At 33.3% G+C, this 13965-nt stretch overlaps 1 protein-coding gene across 4 annotated transcripts in view; it reads right to left on the bottom strand.

Moving 5' to 3' along the window:
- LOC106461577 overlaps positions 1 to 12781 on the bottom strand; it is a 54414-nt gene extending 41633 nt beyond the window's left edge. For 2 of the 4 annotated variants that reach the window (XM_022388579.1, XM_013921418.2), the window contains exon 1: positions 12432 to 12735. The gene's annotated coding sequence lies outside the window, so the exon portion shown is untranslated. Of the gene's footprint in view, positions 1 to 12431 lie in introns of all 4 variants that reach the window. The other 2 variants (XM_013921417.2, XM_022388580.1) reach the window with 2 other exon arrangements.
- Between the last annotated feature and the right edge of the window lie 1184 nt (positions 12782 to 13965).

The following is a 13965-nucleotide window of genomic DNA, read 5'->3' as shown; positions in this document are numbered from 1 at the left end:
TCTGAATGGACAAATATTAAAATAAAGGATAAACAAATGTAGTTTCATGTTACAATCTGAAGCCATTCTAGAAAGAAAAAATGGGTAATTTAGATTTATTTATTTATTTTGGTGGTTACAACGTTGGTCAAGTTGACCAATCTTGAATAGAGTTAGGGTAGGGAAAACAGATAAAATATAAAATTTTACTGAAACAAATGTTTGAAATGTATTAAGGAGGTTTCAGAGATTACACAAATGACATTTGAGATTTTTGAGATGAAGAAAAGTATTTTTAATCTTAACATGAAATCACTTTGCACTCAACTGGTAAAAAAACAACAAATCTTTAGTAAAAATATTATACTAAAACTGATTTTTTATGTACAAATAACTTATAATGTTTACTAAATGTCTGCAAATTTTGTAAAGATACACTTAGTGCATTAAAAGTTATAGTATTAAAACTATATACAAGTCAAATATGTTCACATGGTCGGTAATATTGAGAATGCTAACCATTTTGCTATGAATAGGTAAAAGAGTGCATGTCACAGCTATTTACAGTTATATTCCAAATCTAATTACAGTAATATATTATCAATGTATATCAAAAAAGTTGGCACTAAACATAATTTATAAATCATATTTTAATAACATAAAAGTTTCAATTTGCCACCCATACAGCTTTTGCATGATGCAGATATCAACAATAAAGTTCTGGTCAAATGCCATGCCTTCCACTGAGTATCCTGCTTTCATAACATGTCATAAATTCTTTCTGACATTTGCTATTGTATTATTTGTAACCAATAAATGGAGGAAGTTTCACGGAACTGACAGTTATAAGGTCTAAAGATCTGTGACAGTGGAATAATAATTTGGATATCTGAGAACCATTTTCTTCAATCTCGCTGTTGGGGCTTTGCTTGACCAGGTATGGAAATAATTTTAAGCCATTTCTATGTTAGTTATTCATTTGCTTGTAGTTAAGCACAAAGCTACACAATGGACTATCTGTGCTCAGCAGCTTGTCTGTGGACTTATACCACCAGAAACCAGGTTTCGATACTCAGTGGGCCTATGTTAGTTAGAAAGCTAAATAATCTATGTAAGTTTTAGGGCATTCTATTTTGTGTGTGGAAATATTTCAATCTAAATGGAATAACTGAATAAAAAAAATTTCTGATGCCACATTATTATAAGTAATTGTAATTTTCTGTTATAATCTGCAGTCGTTCTAGAAAGAAAAAGAGGTAATTTAAATTCATTTCATATTTTTTGAGGTAGTTACAATGTTGGTAAAAATGACAACCTGTATACAGTTAATAAAACATATGTAAAATACTTTGTCTTTAACATAATTTTACTAAAAGTATTGAAACAAAATGAGTTTGAAGATGCTAGACTCAACTGTTCACATTAAGACCACCCTCTCATTTAACAGAAAATGCTGTAAAATATATTACTGTTTGAAAGTCTATGTCTATACTGAACTGTTTTACTTCAGATAATTATTCAGACCAAAATGATGAAGAGCAAGGATTATTATCATTGTTGGTCTAATTGTATGATATTTTGTGAAATTAAATATATATCTAATATATATAAAACATGGTATAACTATGCAAACTATTTTCATTCAAAAGTTATGCATTTCCTAAAGTTGTTGTATGCACTTGTGTATATGTGTAATTTGTATATAATAAATCTAATAAAAAACACCTTAGGTGTGAAAAAAAAACAAGGTGAAGCCAAAAAAGGATTCAGCATGCAACTTAAAGGAATGAAATCAATATTGGTGGACAAACTGGTAGCAACACTTCTAGCATTTATGATACTTTTATAGCAAATATTCATTTGTTAGTTAGCCAGGCCATGTTTTTTGTTAAATTTAGGGCATGATGATTGGTAAAACAAAATATGTGGCCAAGCTAATTAATGAATGAATATTTGTTGTAAAATTCTTATCAATGCTATAAGTGTAGTTACCAGTTTGGCTACCAATTTTGATTTCATTCCTTTAAGTCACACACTCAATGCTATTTTGTTCGTACTTCTTTTTTCACACCTAAGGTGTTTTTGATTAGATATCATGACCTTTTGTCAATGCACCAACAAACCACAGCAAGTGAAAAAGTGACACACAATAGTAACCAACATCAGGTTTATGTAGGAACTAGATTAACAGTTTCTTCTCATCACCCGCATGCAATTGGTACAGCCATTACAAGCTTCATTATTTACGCCAATTGTTTAAACTAATATCACATGATGCTAAATGCTCTTTAATTAGGAAAACTTCATAAAATTTAGCTAATTTGTGCTTAAAAATTGGCAATGAATAATAACCATCCAGCTGTATGATTATTTTGAAAACTTGAGCTAGAAACTGCTCATCTGCACATTCTTTCACCCAAGGTTTTGCTGTTCCAAATCAGCAGTCTTTAATCAAAATGACAAAAATCTAAAAATGGTCCACTTTTTACTCTTAGGTGAAGCTGTAGTAAATATTTTAGACCAATAGCTCCTGTGACTTTTTGCATAGTCATGTGCAAACATTTTGTGCAAAAATGAGTGGTTTTCGTTGAATAACTTTGCACATGTGGCTTATATTTAGACCAAATTTGACACATAGTTAGAGGTTGTAAAGAACTATCATGTACCAAATCTGAAAAAAAATCCATAAAAGTTAGGTATGTTTTTATATAAAATTTTTGGTCATTTCAATGCAACAAAGAGAAAGAACTTCAAACAAAAGTGGAAATTTTATATCTCGTGTTTCTTAATGGATTGCCTGGAAATTCTGTACGTGTAGTAAGGGTCCAGTAGGGGACATTCACTGAAAATATATGATAGTTTGGATTACCACAGTCTGAGCTACAGAAAGTGGAAAATCTTTAAACTATTACTCCTTTTACTAACACACATTTTACCCTGCAGGTTGTTTTGGCTGCACAGCACACTACAGTATGTCTTCACATCAAAATACCAATGAACATTGTTTCAAAATTATTCTTATGAACACATGAAATTGCCGTAATACATAAGAATTATGTTACTTCAAAGATTTATCAGCATCTTATACCTAAAAATCATCAAGCACAACCGTAACAAATTAATCATTTAGTAGGATAATAAGCAGAAATTTACAAGTATATTATAAAAACCTACATTTTAAACGTTGACTGTTGATCAAACCAGCAAATTTCCTCTGAAATATTCCTGCATCTGTTTCAGATTGTTAAATCACAAATATATTATTGTTGTTATATGTGTACGCTTTTACAGACTGAACATTATCATTTTCCTAAACTGAAAATGTATTTCCAAACATACTTATGCTAACACTAATAGCTATTTCTCGATCTTCATCTTTGTCATCTAACGTTGTGTTCACTTGCTCCAGTCTTGATATACCCTACTCGACTTCCCTCGGCAATATCTAATTTACAAAACTTTACACCGGTCCTCACACACCCTGTATGCAGGTACTGTATATAAGCACTGTTTGCAGCCAATAAAATCACTTTTTCGAGACTTACCTCATTCTGGTCACTAACACCGGCTCTTAGTGGGGAGGGAGAGTGTCAGCAGAGGCAAGTATGTTTGGAAATACATTTTAAGTTTAGGAAAATGATAACTTGCAAAACATACACACCTTCACTGACACTAATAGTTAGAATCCAACATTGAGAAGGTGGAGGGGCCGGTAAGGACAGAGATCATACAGAATGCATCTGCAGAGAACAAATATGTACCACGAGAAGTGGTATCATATTGAGGAACACTGTACTACATCCAGAACAGGAGTGCTCTTCACCCAGAACTACAGAAAATTGAAAAGGGTGAAATATAATACAAGTATGATGGTCCAGCACTCACGTTGGTGGCCAGGCAGTTGGATCGCAGATATATTTAATATATATATTTGTGATAGGATCCCTACCAGTAACCACAGAATAATGAGTTTCGAACTGCCAGATTTAGGAAAGAAAGAAAGCAACACCAAAGTGGACAATCCTTCTGATCAACCTGAAGAAGTCCAAAAGACAACATCTCAGGTCTGGATTGACAGGATCATATACCATACTCAAGTCCAGAACTCATCCAGTCTGGATTTACAAACAGTTGTCTTTACTCCCCCACCAAGTGGGCAAGGAAAATTTCACTTATCCATGGATTTATGTAGAGGATGTGGAACACTGTCCCACCAAGTACCAAAGATGGGACTGCGTCACGTTTGGATTTATGAGGAGATGTGGACCCCCTGCATAAACAACATAAGACCTGACAGAGTTCATAAGAGGGTCCCAGCACACACACACTGGATAGCTAGTGTCAAATCTGGACTGGTTTTATGAGTAGGCTCCCATGTAGGTTGGTCCTGCTCCTACTGACATCTGGGAAAAACTTCCAGGGACCCAGGTAGGAGGGTTCCCAACTTTGCCCTCTTCTCCAAGAGTGGAGAAAATTCAACATTCCAAAGGAAAATCCTCTGTCCACCACCACAGCAACTGGGAACTGGGTGTGGTAAGGACTCCCAAGCTCCACTAGTAGAAGTAAGAAGAGGGGGTGGGGGGGACATAAGCATTGAGGAGTCCTGAGGAACAGGTCTCTGGAGACAGAGCAACAGGTGAACAACATTCTCCAAATTTTAAAAGCAAACTGATATAGACTGATTCAGCTCTAAGATCAGCAGGGACTGGCAAAATCCCCTTTAGCTTTACTCATGATAGTCCATGAGTAGCAGTCCATTAGAAATATTGTAATATGATATCACCATCCAGATGGTCTTGTGGAACACCTCATCTCGACAGAGCCCATTGCAACCAGGAACTGATATAAAAGTTGCTAGTGTGGAATTTAAATACAAGCATACCTGATTAGGCAACATTCTCCACTGATTGAGATCCAAAATAAATCAATAGGGACCCTAGAAGAGAAAAAAACAATAACTGTAAGTCAGATAACATGTTACTCACCTCCCTGTTAAAATCTAGTAGAGGTAGTCAACACAGCCACAGGGGGAAGACAAAATCCCATCAAAGAGGAAACTACAATATCATGAAGGTAATGAGATATGAACATGTTGGGAGAAGTCCACATACTGACCCACAAAATATCTTCTAGAGAACAGTACAACTGTGCAACCAAAGATATCGATAAAGAAGACTGCAAACATGCTGTATCAACTCTGGCTTCTAAAGATTCTGGAATTCTAGCAAATAAATAAGACTGAAGAAAGGACGCTTCCCATAAATCTCGAAAGGCAGGAGAAAGTAAGTGAATACCCTCCAAAAATGCATTACGACTCAACAAGTCCCAGCAACAGACCAACCACAACACCAAGGCAAGTCCTGAAGAGAACAAACGTGTCATAGTAGTGACCAGTAAAGGGCCCAGTTCATCATAAAATTGTCAAGGTGATCGGTGATATGCTTCCAACAAAAGTTTAAGGGAAGAGAAGTATCTCAAGAGTCAAACGAATCCGCAAAAATTGTAACCTGTTAAGAGAGATAACAGGTTCGTAGCTGGCACCCCATAGATCCAACAACGGATCCAGCCTTTGAGTGTCCAAATATATCTAATCCTGACGATGGTACACTAGGGCATGTTGTTCAGATAAACGAGGAGGGGCATAGTGACACCCTCCTTAATTGTGTTGCAAACCTCCCTGCATGAACAGAAATATCAGGATGAGGAAAACTAAGTAATCCCCTTGATAACGATCAGATAACAAAGGAGGGGTAGACTCATATGCAACTGGTTGCATCTACAAAACTTCAGAAACATGTGTAACTAACTACAGAAAGGGGACAGAAGGTGGCTGATCAGATGGGTCCTCAGGAGAGGAAGCTCTAGTGAAAGAAGGAGTAGGAAACTGGGAATCTAAGTTCTCCCCAAAATATCCCCTTTGCAGAATGAAAATTCAAATCAGCACCTCCTGGAGAGATACCTCAAGCTGCATGAAGGACTCCATCTTACCCTGAATCAGGTCATGGACAGCTTCCACGGAGAGGTAAGTCTCGAAAAAGAGATTTTACTGCCTGCATACAGTGCTTATATACAGTACCTGCATAAAGGGTGTGTGAGGGTCTGTGTAAAGTTTTGAAAACTAGATATTGCTGACGTCAAGTGGGGTATATAAAGACTGGACCAAGTGAACACAACGTTAAATAGCAAAGATGAAGATCGAGAAATAGCTATTACTTTCACCGGAGGTATGCATGTTTTGGAATCTTCCCTTCAAAAAATTCTGTATCCACGCCTGACTATGGTGAAAACTTGAAATTGATATCTAATTTGTCTTATGTAAAAACTTATCAATTTAGTTGTTGTTAATAATTATTGACATTTCTTGAAATAATATTAATTTGATGATAGCTTGGTAGATCTAAAGCCTGAATGGACACTTTGTTTGCTTGCATTATGAACAAGTGTGAATAGACCTATTGGAAGCCTTCAGCTCCAGACCTCATAGACCCTCAGAAAGAGATACATGGCAATCTTAGAAATTAAACCCCAACACTGTGCAAAAGATTGCATAACCTTCATACCTGAAGCTTGAGCTTTGCATCAAAGGGGGATGTGCTATACATTATTGCACACATGAAAAAAAAAAACAAAATTGTGCAAGAATGTATATCACATCCTATTTAGTGTCAGCAAAGAATCTAAGAATTATTTCAACACATTTCCTATGATTTTTAGACCTTGGGGTAGGTTCTAATGTTTATAGTAAAGAACACAAAGTTTAATTATAAGATCAATGACTCTTAAATGTTTTTACTATAAAATGGGTATTATTATTAGTATCATCATCATCAAGGAATGTAGCTAAAATGGGAACTGAAAAATATTTTATAAATAAAATTCTCACATTATAGAAATACCATAATATGTCAAAAACTTAAAATACACACTTATAAACAAAACAAAAATATGAATCATATACACACACAAACAGAAGATGTTCAGGAATAGAAATAATGAAATAAAATTACATTCACTCAAGTGAAAGCTATTAGGATGATAAATTCCCTCATGCAAAGTTGTATTTCCTCATTAATTGTTTTTTTATTTAATCCATTTAATATGTTCTCTTTCATTGGTCATAACTAAAGGAATACAGATGGACCATGCATTCCTGATCAGGAAATCCATTTAAAAAGATAAAATTCCTCAAGAAAAGTTAAATTCCTTGGGAATGTAATACTTCGATCCCTGATGTTATTGCTTTCATTAAACATGATCTGAAGACAACAACAATAAAAAAAACATTTTCTTATTTTCTGGTTAAAATTTTTTTTTAATCCCATTTCCATTAGTATGACTATCTTCATTTAAAGGCCAAGCTGGCCCATCTCATTGCAAAACAATAAAATTGAAAAGAACTGTGACTTCAATGACTACACATAATCTTACCTATTTCATACAATAATAAAAAGTCATGCTGTAATATCATATTGATAACAAAACATTCTTAAGTTGTTTTAATACAGAAGGTATCAGGAAAGGTTACATGACCTATTCAAGAGAGTAAAGATCCAATAACCCAACATCTGGGACAACCAAATTTTGAGATAAAGCTACTATGAATTCCATATGCACTACTCCAGCACTAGTGTGGTTCTGCTTGCATAAAATGTGTGCATGTGATAAAATATAACTCTAATTTTTAAAATTGACAAAAATGCTATCACTTTTTTTTCTTCATTTTAATCACTAAATATCTGGTGTCACTAAAGTTTTTGTAAGATCAGTAGTTGTTTATTGGCAACAGGTTAATCCATTGTAATTCTGACATACATGTCATATGTGTGTGACTCAACTACCAATTTGTAAATTGAAATGTGCAATTATTTATAGTTTCATATTTATAACACTTTCTAATGTATGTGATTGTTTTTCGATGGGACTAAAATAGTTATATTTTAATACAAAGTTTTATCGATATGAGAAGAAACAGGTTTTTTTTAGGGAAAACAACTTTGAATTCATGGCCTTTTTCCTAAGTATGACATAAAAAAGATGAAATGTTTCAAATGTTGGACACCTGTGTGGTTGTTTTGATTTTGTTGTGAATGTGAACTGGTTAACCTCCCCATTGATTTTACATCTGCATTCCATTTGATGAAATAAATTGTATTATTTTTAATGTGGTAGGAATAACAGTCTAGAATGCATTTACCTAATTATGTGACAGCTGATGTTATAGTCTTCATTACAATTATGTGGTAATTTACTATTACATTGAAAAAAGTAGTTGGGGTAGTAGAATTCTTGTTCATCCAGATTGCATCAGACTGACCAGATCTACTAAAATTGAAGTGGCATGTTATATTTACCTGGATAACAGGAAACCAGTCGCACATGCTTAATTAGCTTAAATAAATTTACACCAGATAAGACAGTGAATCTGTACTGCCTAAAGGCTAGTGGCATGCAAATCTATAAGGTAGATGATGGGGAAGACAACTTTCTGTGTGAAAAGGTGTGTATCATCTCAGAATTCTTCTGTCATTTCAGCTGCTTTGGATCTTTATGCACTTGAATTAACTATTAAATCTTTTTCTTTTCTGCATCTATGCAGAAATCACCATCTTCCCTAGATAAATTATCAACAGTTGATTGTATTTTTTCTCTTTCTTGTCTACAAATCATCAAGCTCATCTTTTACATTTTGCTATCTTATCGCTTCTGAATTTTATTCTTTATTATTCTTTTCATTAAGACATCTCATATCTCATCTTAGCAATTCTGCAATCACCTAGGATTTTTTGGTTTATTGGAATAGTCAAGATCACACACTGTATCTTTAATACAATCATGTACCTTTCTAAAGGCAACAAGGGCTTTCTTACTCATATTGTTATCACATATATCCTTGTTTGTAGAAAATATCCATTCTATTGCAGACTAACCAGAAGTAAGACTAATAACAAAGAATACAGTCCACAACTCTTTGAAAGATTTCTTTTGGATAAGCATGTCATATGAAAATAGGTCCAGGTGAATATCATTTGGATCAAAGCTTTTGAAGCCATCTTCATGAATCTTGGCAAATTCTTACACAAACATTTTGTATTGCTGAAGGGCAACCACACATTGCTCTGCTTTCAAACCATCTATTTTGAAATAGCTTCTGTAGTACTATTTTAAACTTTTCTGCAGCTTTATGTGGATTCTAGAACATAAATCTAAGATGTAGTGCAATCAATGTTCTAACAAGTAAATATTTCAATGGACATTTTTTCATGCAGTTTGGTAAAAATCTGTTGCAGGGAAACAAAGCATTCATTGTGGAACTCTAATAGTTGCAATGAGCTAAACATTTTTTCAGACTATTCTAAAATCTGCTTGGCAGTAAACACTACATTCACTCTGTTCGAAAGGACCAGACTGTCCTTGCTTCTTACATCAATCTTTGAGAATTCCACAGCACTCTTAGCAGCAACAAGCACTGATCCTTTGACAAACTTAACCATGACTGAATGGATAATAACTTGCAATTCTTTAGCCATAAATGGCATCATTGCTGGTCTGGTGCAAAAACATTTTTCAACTGATAAGAAAAAGCTAAATTTGGCCATAATTAAAGGATTTTAAATGTACTTTAAAACATTTTCAATTGACTAAAAAGTTGGTTGTTTGCTATTTAAAAGTTTCATAGTTCTCTGCTTGTATTTGACACACAGCCAACCTTAAAAAGGCTCTTTCAGCAAATGGAACACCTTCAAGTCATCTACTGCTTCAAAATTGAAGAGGTAAGTATGCTGTCCTACCACTTACTTCTAAGTAATCTTCTTATCTAGCTGAGGTATCATCAAAAGGACAGAATAAAACCAGAAAATACTGTATTCCATCTAGTCTTTCTGGCAATAGAGTTAAATCCCACAACCAAAATATAAGCTACATGATCCAATGTTTAAGAGAACTGTCACACCTGGATCTGACTCTTCCTGGTCTTTTTAGAAGATTGTCTTAGAATATCTAATTCACATAAGAGTCATCCATTGATACTTGCAAGATAGAAGCCATATTCAACTTTTACAATCCATTCTTAAAGCCAGACAATAGGTCATCTGCTTTTGCATGTCCAAGGAACTGGGAACCAAAGTATCTATCTACAACTTTTTTCTTGTCTTTATTCCAAAATCACAATGTAAAATCTGTTTGCTCTTGTTTTCCAACATTTTAAGAAATTTTAAAGTTCTCTAATACTTCCCTGACATTTACTTTTTCCAAAAATTTCCACACAATTTTCAAAATTCCTTGACTGATCCCTGATTAGTGAGAACCCTGTTTGTTTTGAAAAACCCTGTATTCTTAAAACTGATTTTAAAACTAAACATACTGAAATTTGTGAATAATTTAATGTCAGTATATTTTTGCCTTTATTTCTCAAAACATAACTATATTTACTCAAAGGAGAAACTGACACAGGGTGGCACTTTAGTAATATCATATCTCACTTTATGAGGGATGTACACACCATTTAAAATGTTGTTAAGTAATGTTAAATGAAAAATGTTTTAAACAACACATTCTATTTCTTTGTGAAAATGATGATAAACAATGGCAATATGATAAGCTCTTTAAACTAGAATATTTATTAAACTGATCTTGCAATTAAAAGGTAAAAAAAATGAAAATCTGTCAATAAGACTATAATCCTGTATACATTGGTTTATGGTATGTTACCATCTCTAAATGATCACCAAAACTGATGATCAAGAACAGACAACTTTGAGTCCTTTTCTTCTTCAGTTGTATTAAGAACAGATTCACATTATGCTTAAAAATACCTCAAATACTACATCACATACGCAATTCAAACTTTATAAAACTAAATTAATAACTGTCAAAGTAACTTACACAAGTTGCAGACTTACTGCAACCAAATTAGCCAACTCAATAATAAATCATGTTTAGTTAACATGAAACTCAGTCATTCACTCTATTGTGCTTTAAATATGGGTCAAATCATTTCCTAAACTTCCAGGAAGTTTCTGAATTTTAGTCATTAAGCCATTCCAATAAGTACATCAAAAACTCCCTTTGACCAACAATAATACAAGAAAATTAATTCTACAAGAGTAGTTCAAGCCAACAGCTAGTGTTTCTATTTCCATAAGTACAGTATACTATTTTTTATTGTTACTTTCATTAACAGTATTAGTTAGATTTTTTCATAATAATCATATGAAATATTATTATTTTTTAATTTCAGTTTTTATTATACTTTTATTCAGGCTTTTTGTTTGTTTTAGTGCAAAACCACACTGGGCTATTTGCTGTATGCACCACATGGAACCAAATCCTGGATTTGCAAGTATGTAGACTTATCACTGTCCCATTGGGGCACTATACAGGCTGTTTTATATTCTAAGCTTAATATATGTATTTAGGATCAACCTAAGTCTCCTAATTTGATAATTTGATAATTAAAGTATTATTGAATCCATGACCAAAACTATTGTTAATACTAACAGTGAAGGTAACCAACTGACAAAACACATTCTAATCTTTAGAAGTAGAAAAGTGTATTCAATTAACTATACTGATAATCAGGTTAATTTTCAGTTTATAATTTCACTCTAGCTAATAGTAGTACACAGCTTGCTCTAATTGGAAATTAATACTAATTAACTAACCCACTCTACAACACTATTGTCTATATTACTAAGCTTGCAATATATGGCCCAACATGGCCAGGTGGTTAGGACGCGTGACTCGTAATCTGAGGGTTGCAGGTTCGAATCCCAGTCCCACCAAACATGCTTGCCCTTTCAGTCGTGGGGGCATTATAATGTGACGGTCAATCCCACTATTTGTTGGTAAAAGAGTAGCCCAAGAGTTGGCGGTGAGTGGTGATGACTACCTGTCTTCCCTCTAGTCTTACATTGCTAAATTAGGGACGGCTAGTGCAGATAGCCCTCGTGTAGCTTTGCGTGAAATTCAAAACAAACAAGTTTGCAATATTTCATATATGTTGTATGTATACATTATAATGTGTTACAACCTTAATTTTTACAAACGTTGAATATGTAAACTTTAAAACAAATTACTTAATACAAGTCAAGCTTAATATTAAATTATTACTACGGCCTATAATGTAATGCCACTACAACTAATTAGATCAGAGTACTAATACTAATAGTAATACTAGTGAAGTGTTCTAAATATAATATTCCTTATTTTACATGCTGTAACTTGTACAAGTTCCAATATAATTAAAATAATACTTAATCAATAACTAAGGAAACTCCAAACAAAATTATTAATACGTACATTAATAGTTTTACCGCCATTTCTAAATTCTAATACTAATAGTGCTGCTACTAGTACTAGTATTATTGTATAGCATTAGCACTGGAAGTAGCACACACACAAGCATTGGCACAAACTAAGCATATCAAAACATCAAGTAAAAATATTTCCCTTACCTCTTTGCTCTATTTTTCTTTCTACAATGTCTTTACGACTTGTCACGACTCTACCAAATACTTGAAAGTTAAAAAAGCTGTCTAATTATCTAGTACTGTAGTAGTAGTAGCCAAAAGCGATAAAACCTGGGATCTAGCACCACTTGAAGTAATCACAATTTTAATGTTTATGTTATGCTTTCTTGCTACTGTTCACGCAGCACACAATGTTAATAGCCCTCTCGCGTTCAGCTTTTAAAATCAAAAATAAAATATATAGCAATATTAATTCAAGTAACCAACTTACTAAGTTTTTGTTAAAATAAATGAAACAAATAAATAGAGAATATTATCATTAACATAACCTGGTGATGTTACTACATATTACACCTCTCAGAACATTCTCAGTCCTATTTTTGATGAATCACAATATCTTGAAAATAAATGAGTAAATAACCTTACGTGTCAAAAAAGTAGTAGTCGAAGAAGAAACCATTATATTACGCTACGTAGAGGTGAGTCAATGTGTTGAAAATAGGGATAAGCCTTTCTGAATTTATGAGAGAATATGTAATTTGATAAATGCTATGGTGTATTTAATTTATTACACACACACACACAATATACATAACGTGTAGATGAAAAATTCTAATAATCTAATTCCAGTATTATTCACAATCTGAAGTACAAACCAGCACTTGATGGATATAATATTTATTTAAGTTTAAATATTTTACACGAATCTCTTTAACTCCGTGTATTTACTTTTGGAATCTCAATAAAGATAAAACAACTTTCTTCTAGACTGATATTTTATCGTTCTTTAAAATTTCAGGCAAATGGACATATGTACATATCTTTAAACATAAATTGATGCATTAATTAATCCTAGTGCGGTTTTCCACAAACCTTAGATTACCTACGGGTTTGCGATGGTTATATTGTTTTACATTTTTTACATGTTTTACAGTAATTCCTGTACGCTGAATCCGAAAATGATATCCATTTTCTTCATCACTTACAGGTTTTTCACAAAACGTTATACGTACTTTTACATAAGTGAATCATTTTCATTGAAATCGAGTCACATTTTGTTATACTTAAATGTTGACAACCACTGAATATAGATTTCTCTAGACCAATAATGACGTCAGAGTCTTATCAATTGTTCTAGAACTCACGAGAAACACACCGCTAGTATAAAAACGGTTAAAAGACCGCATGGCGTGTCATTTCTGGATAGTATTTGTTTGTGCGTGCATTTTGACATTATTTTTTCTTTTCAGTATTATTTATTCGTTGCTATGGCAACAAGAGGTTCTGTAAATGATCCAAACATATTCTGTTATGTTTCTAATAAATTTCCTGTAAAGGAACAAAGGCAAAAACATTACAGAATTCGCCCAAAAAACGTATTATGTGTATTTTGGAATAAAACTTGGGGACCAAGACAAATCATGGGCTCGGCACAAAGTTTGCACTGTTACGACATCGAGGTCACGTGACTAATATCATGCCAAGTCGTTCTCGAACATTCACGTCCTTTCCTTAAATC

Source organism: Limulus polyphemus, unplaced genomic scaffold, assembly GCF_000517525.1.
Source record: "Limulus polyphemus unplaced genomic scaffold, Limulus_polyphemus-2.1.2 Scaffold990, whole genome shotgun sequence".
Classification (NCBI taxonomy): Eukaryota; Metazoa; Arthropoda; class Merostomata; order Xiphosura; family Limulidae; genus Limulus; species Limulus polyphemus.
This window is presented reverse-complemented; position numbering and strand designations above follow the sequence as displayed.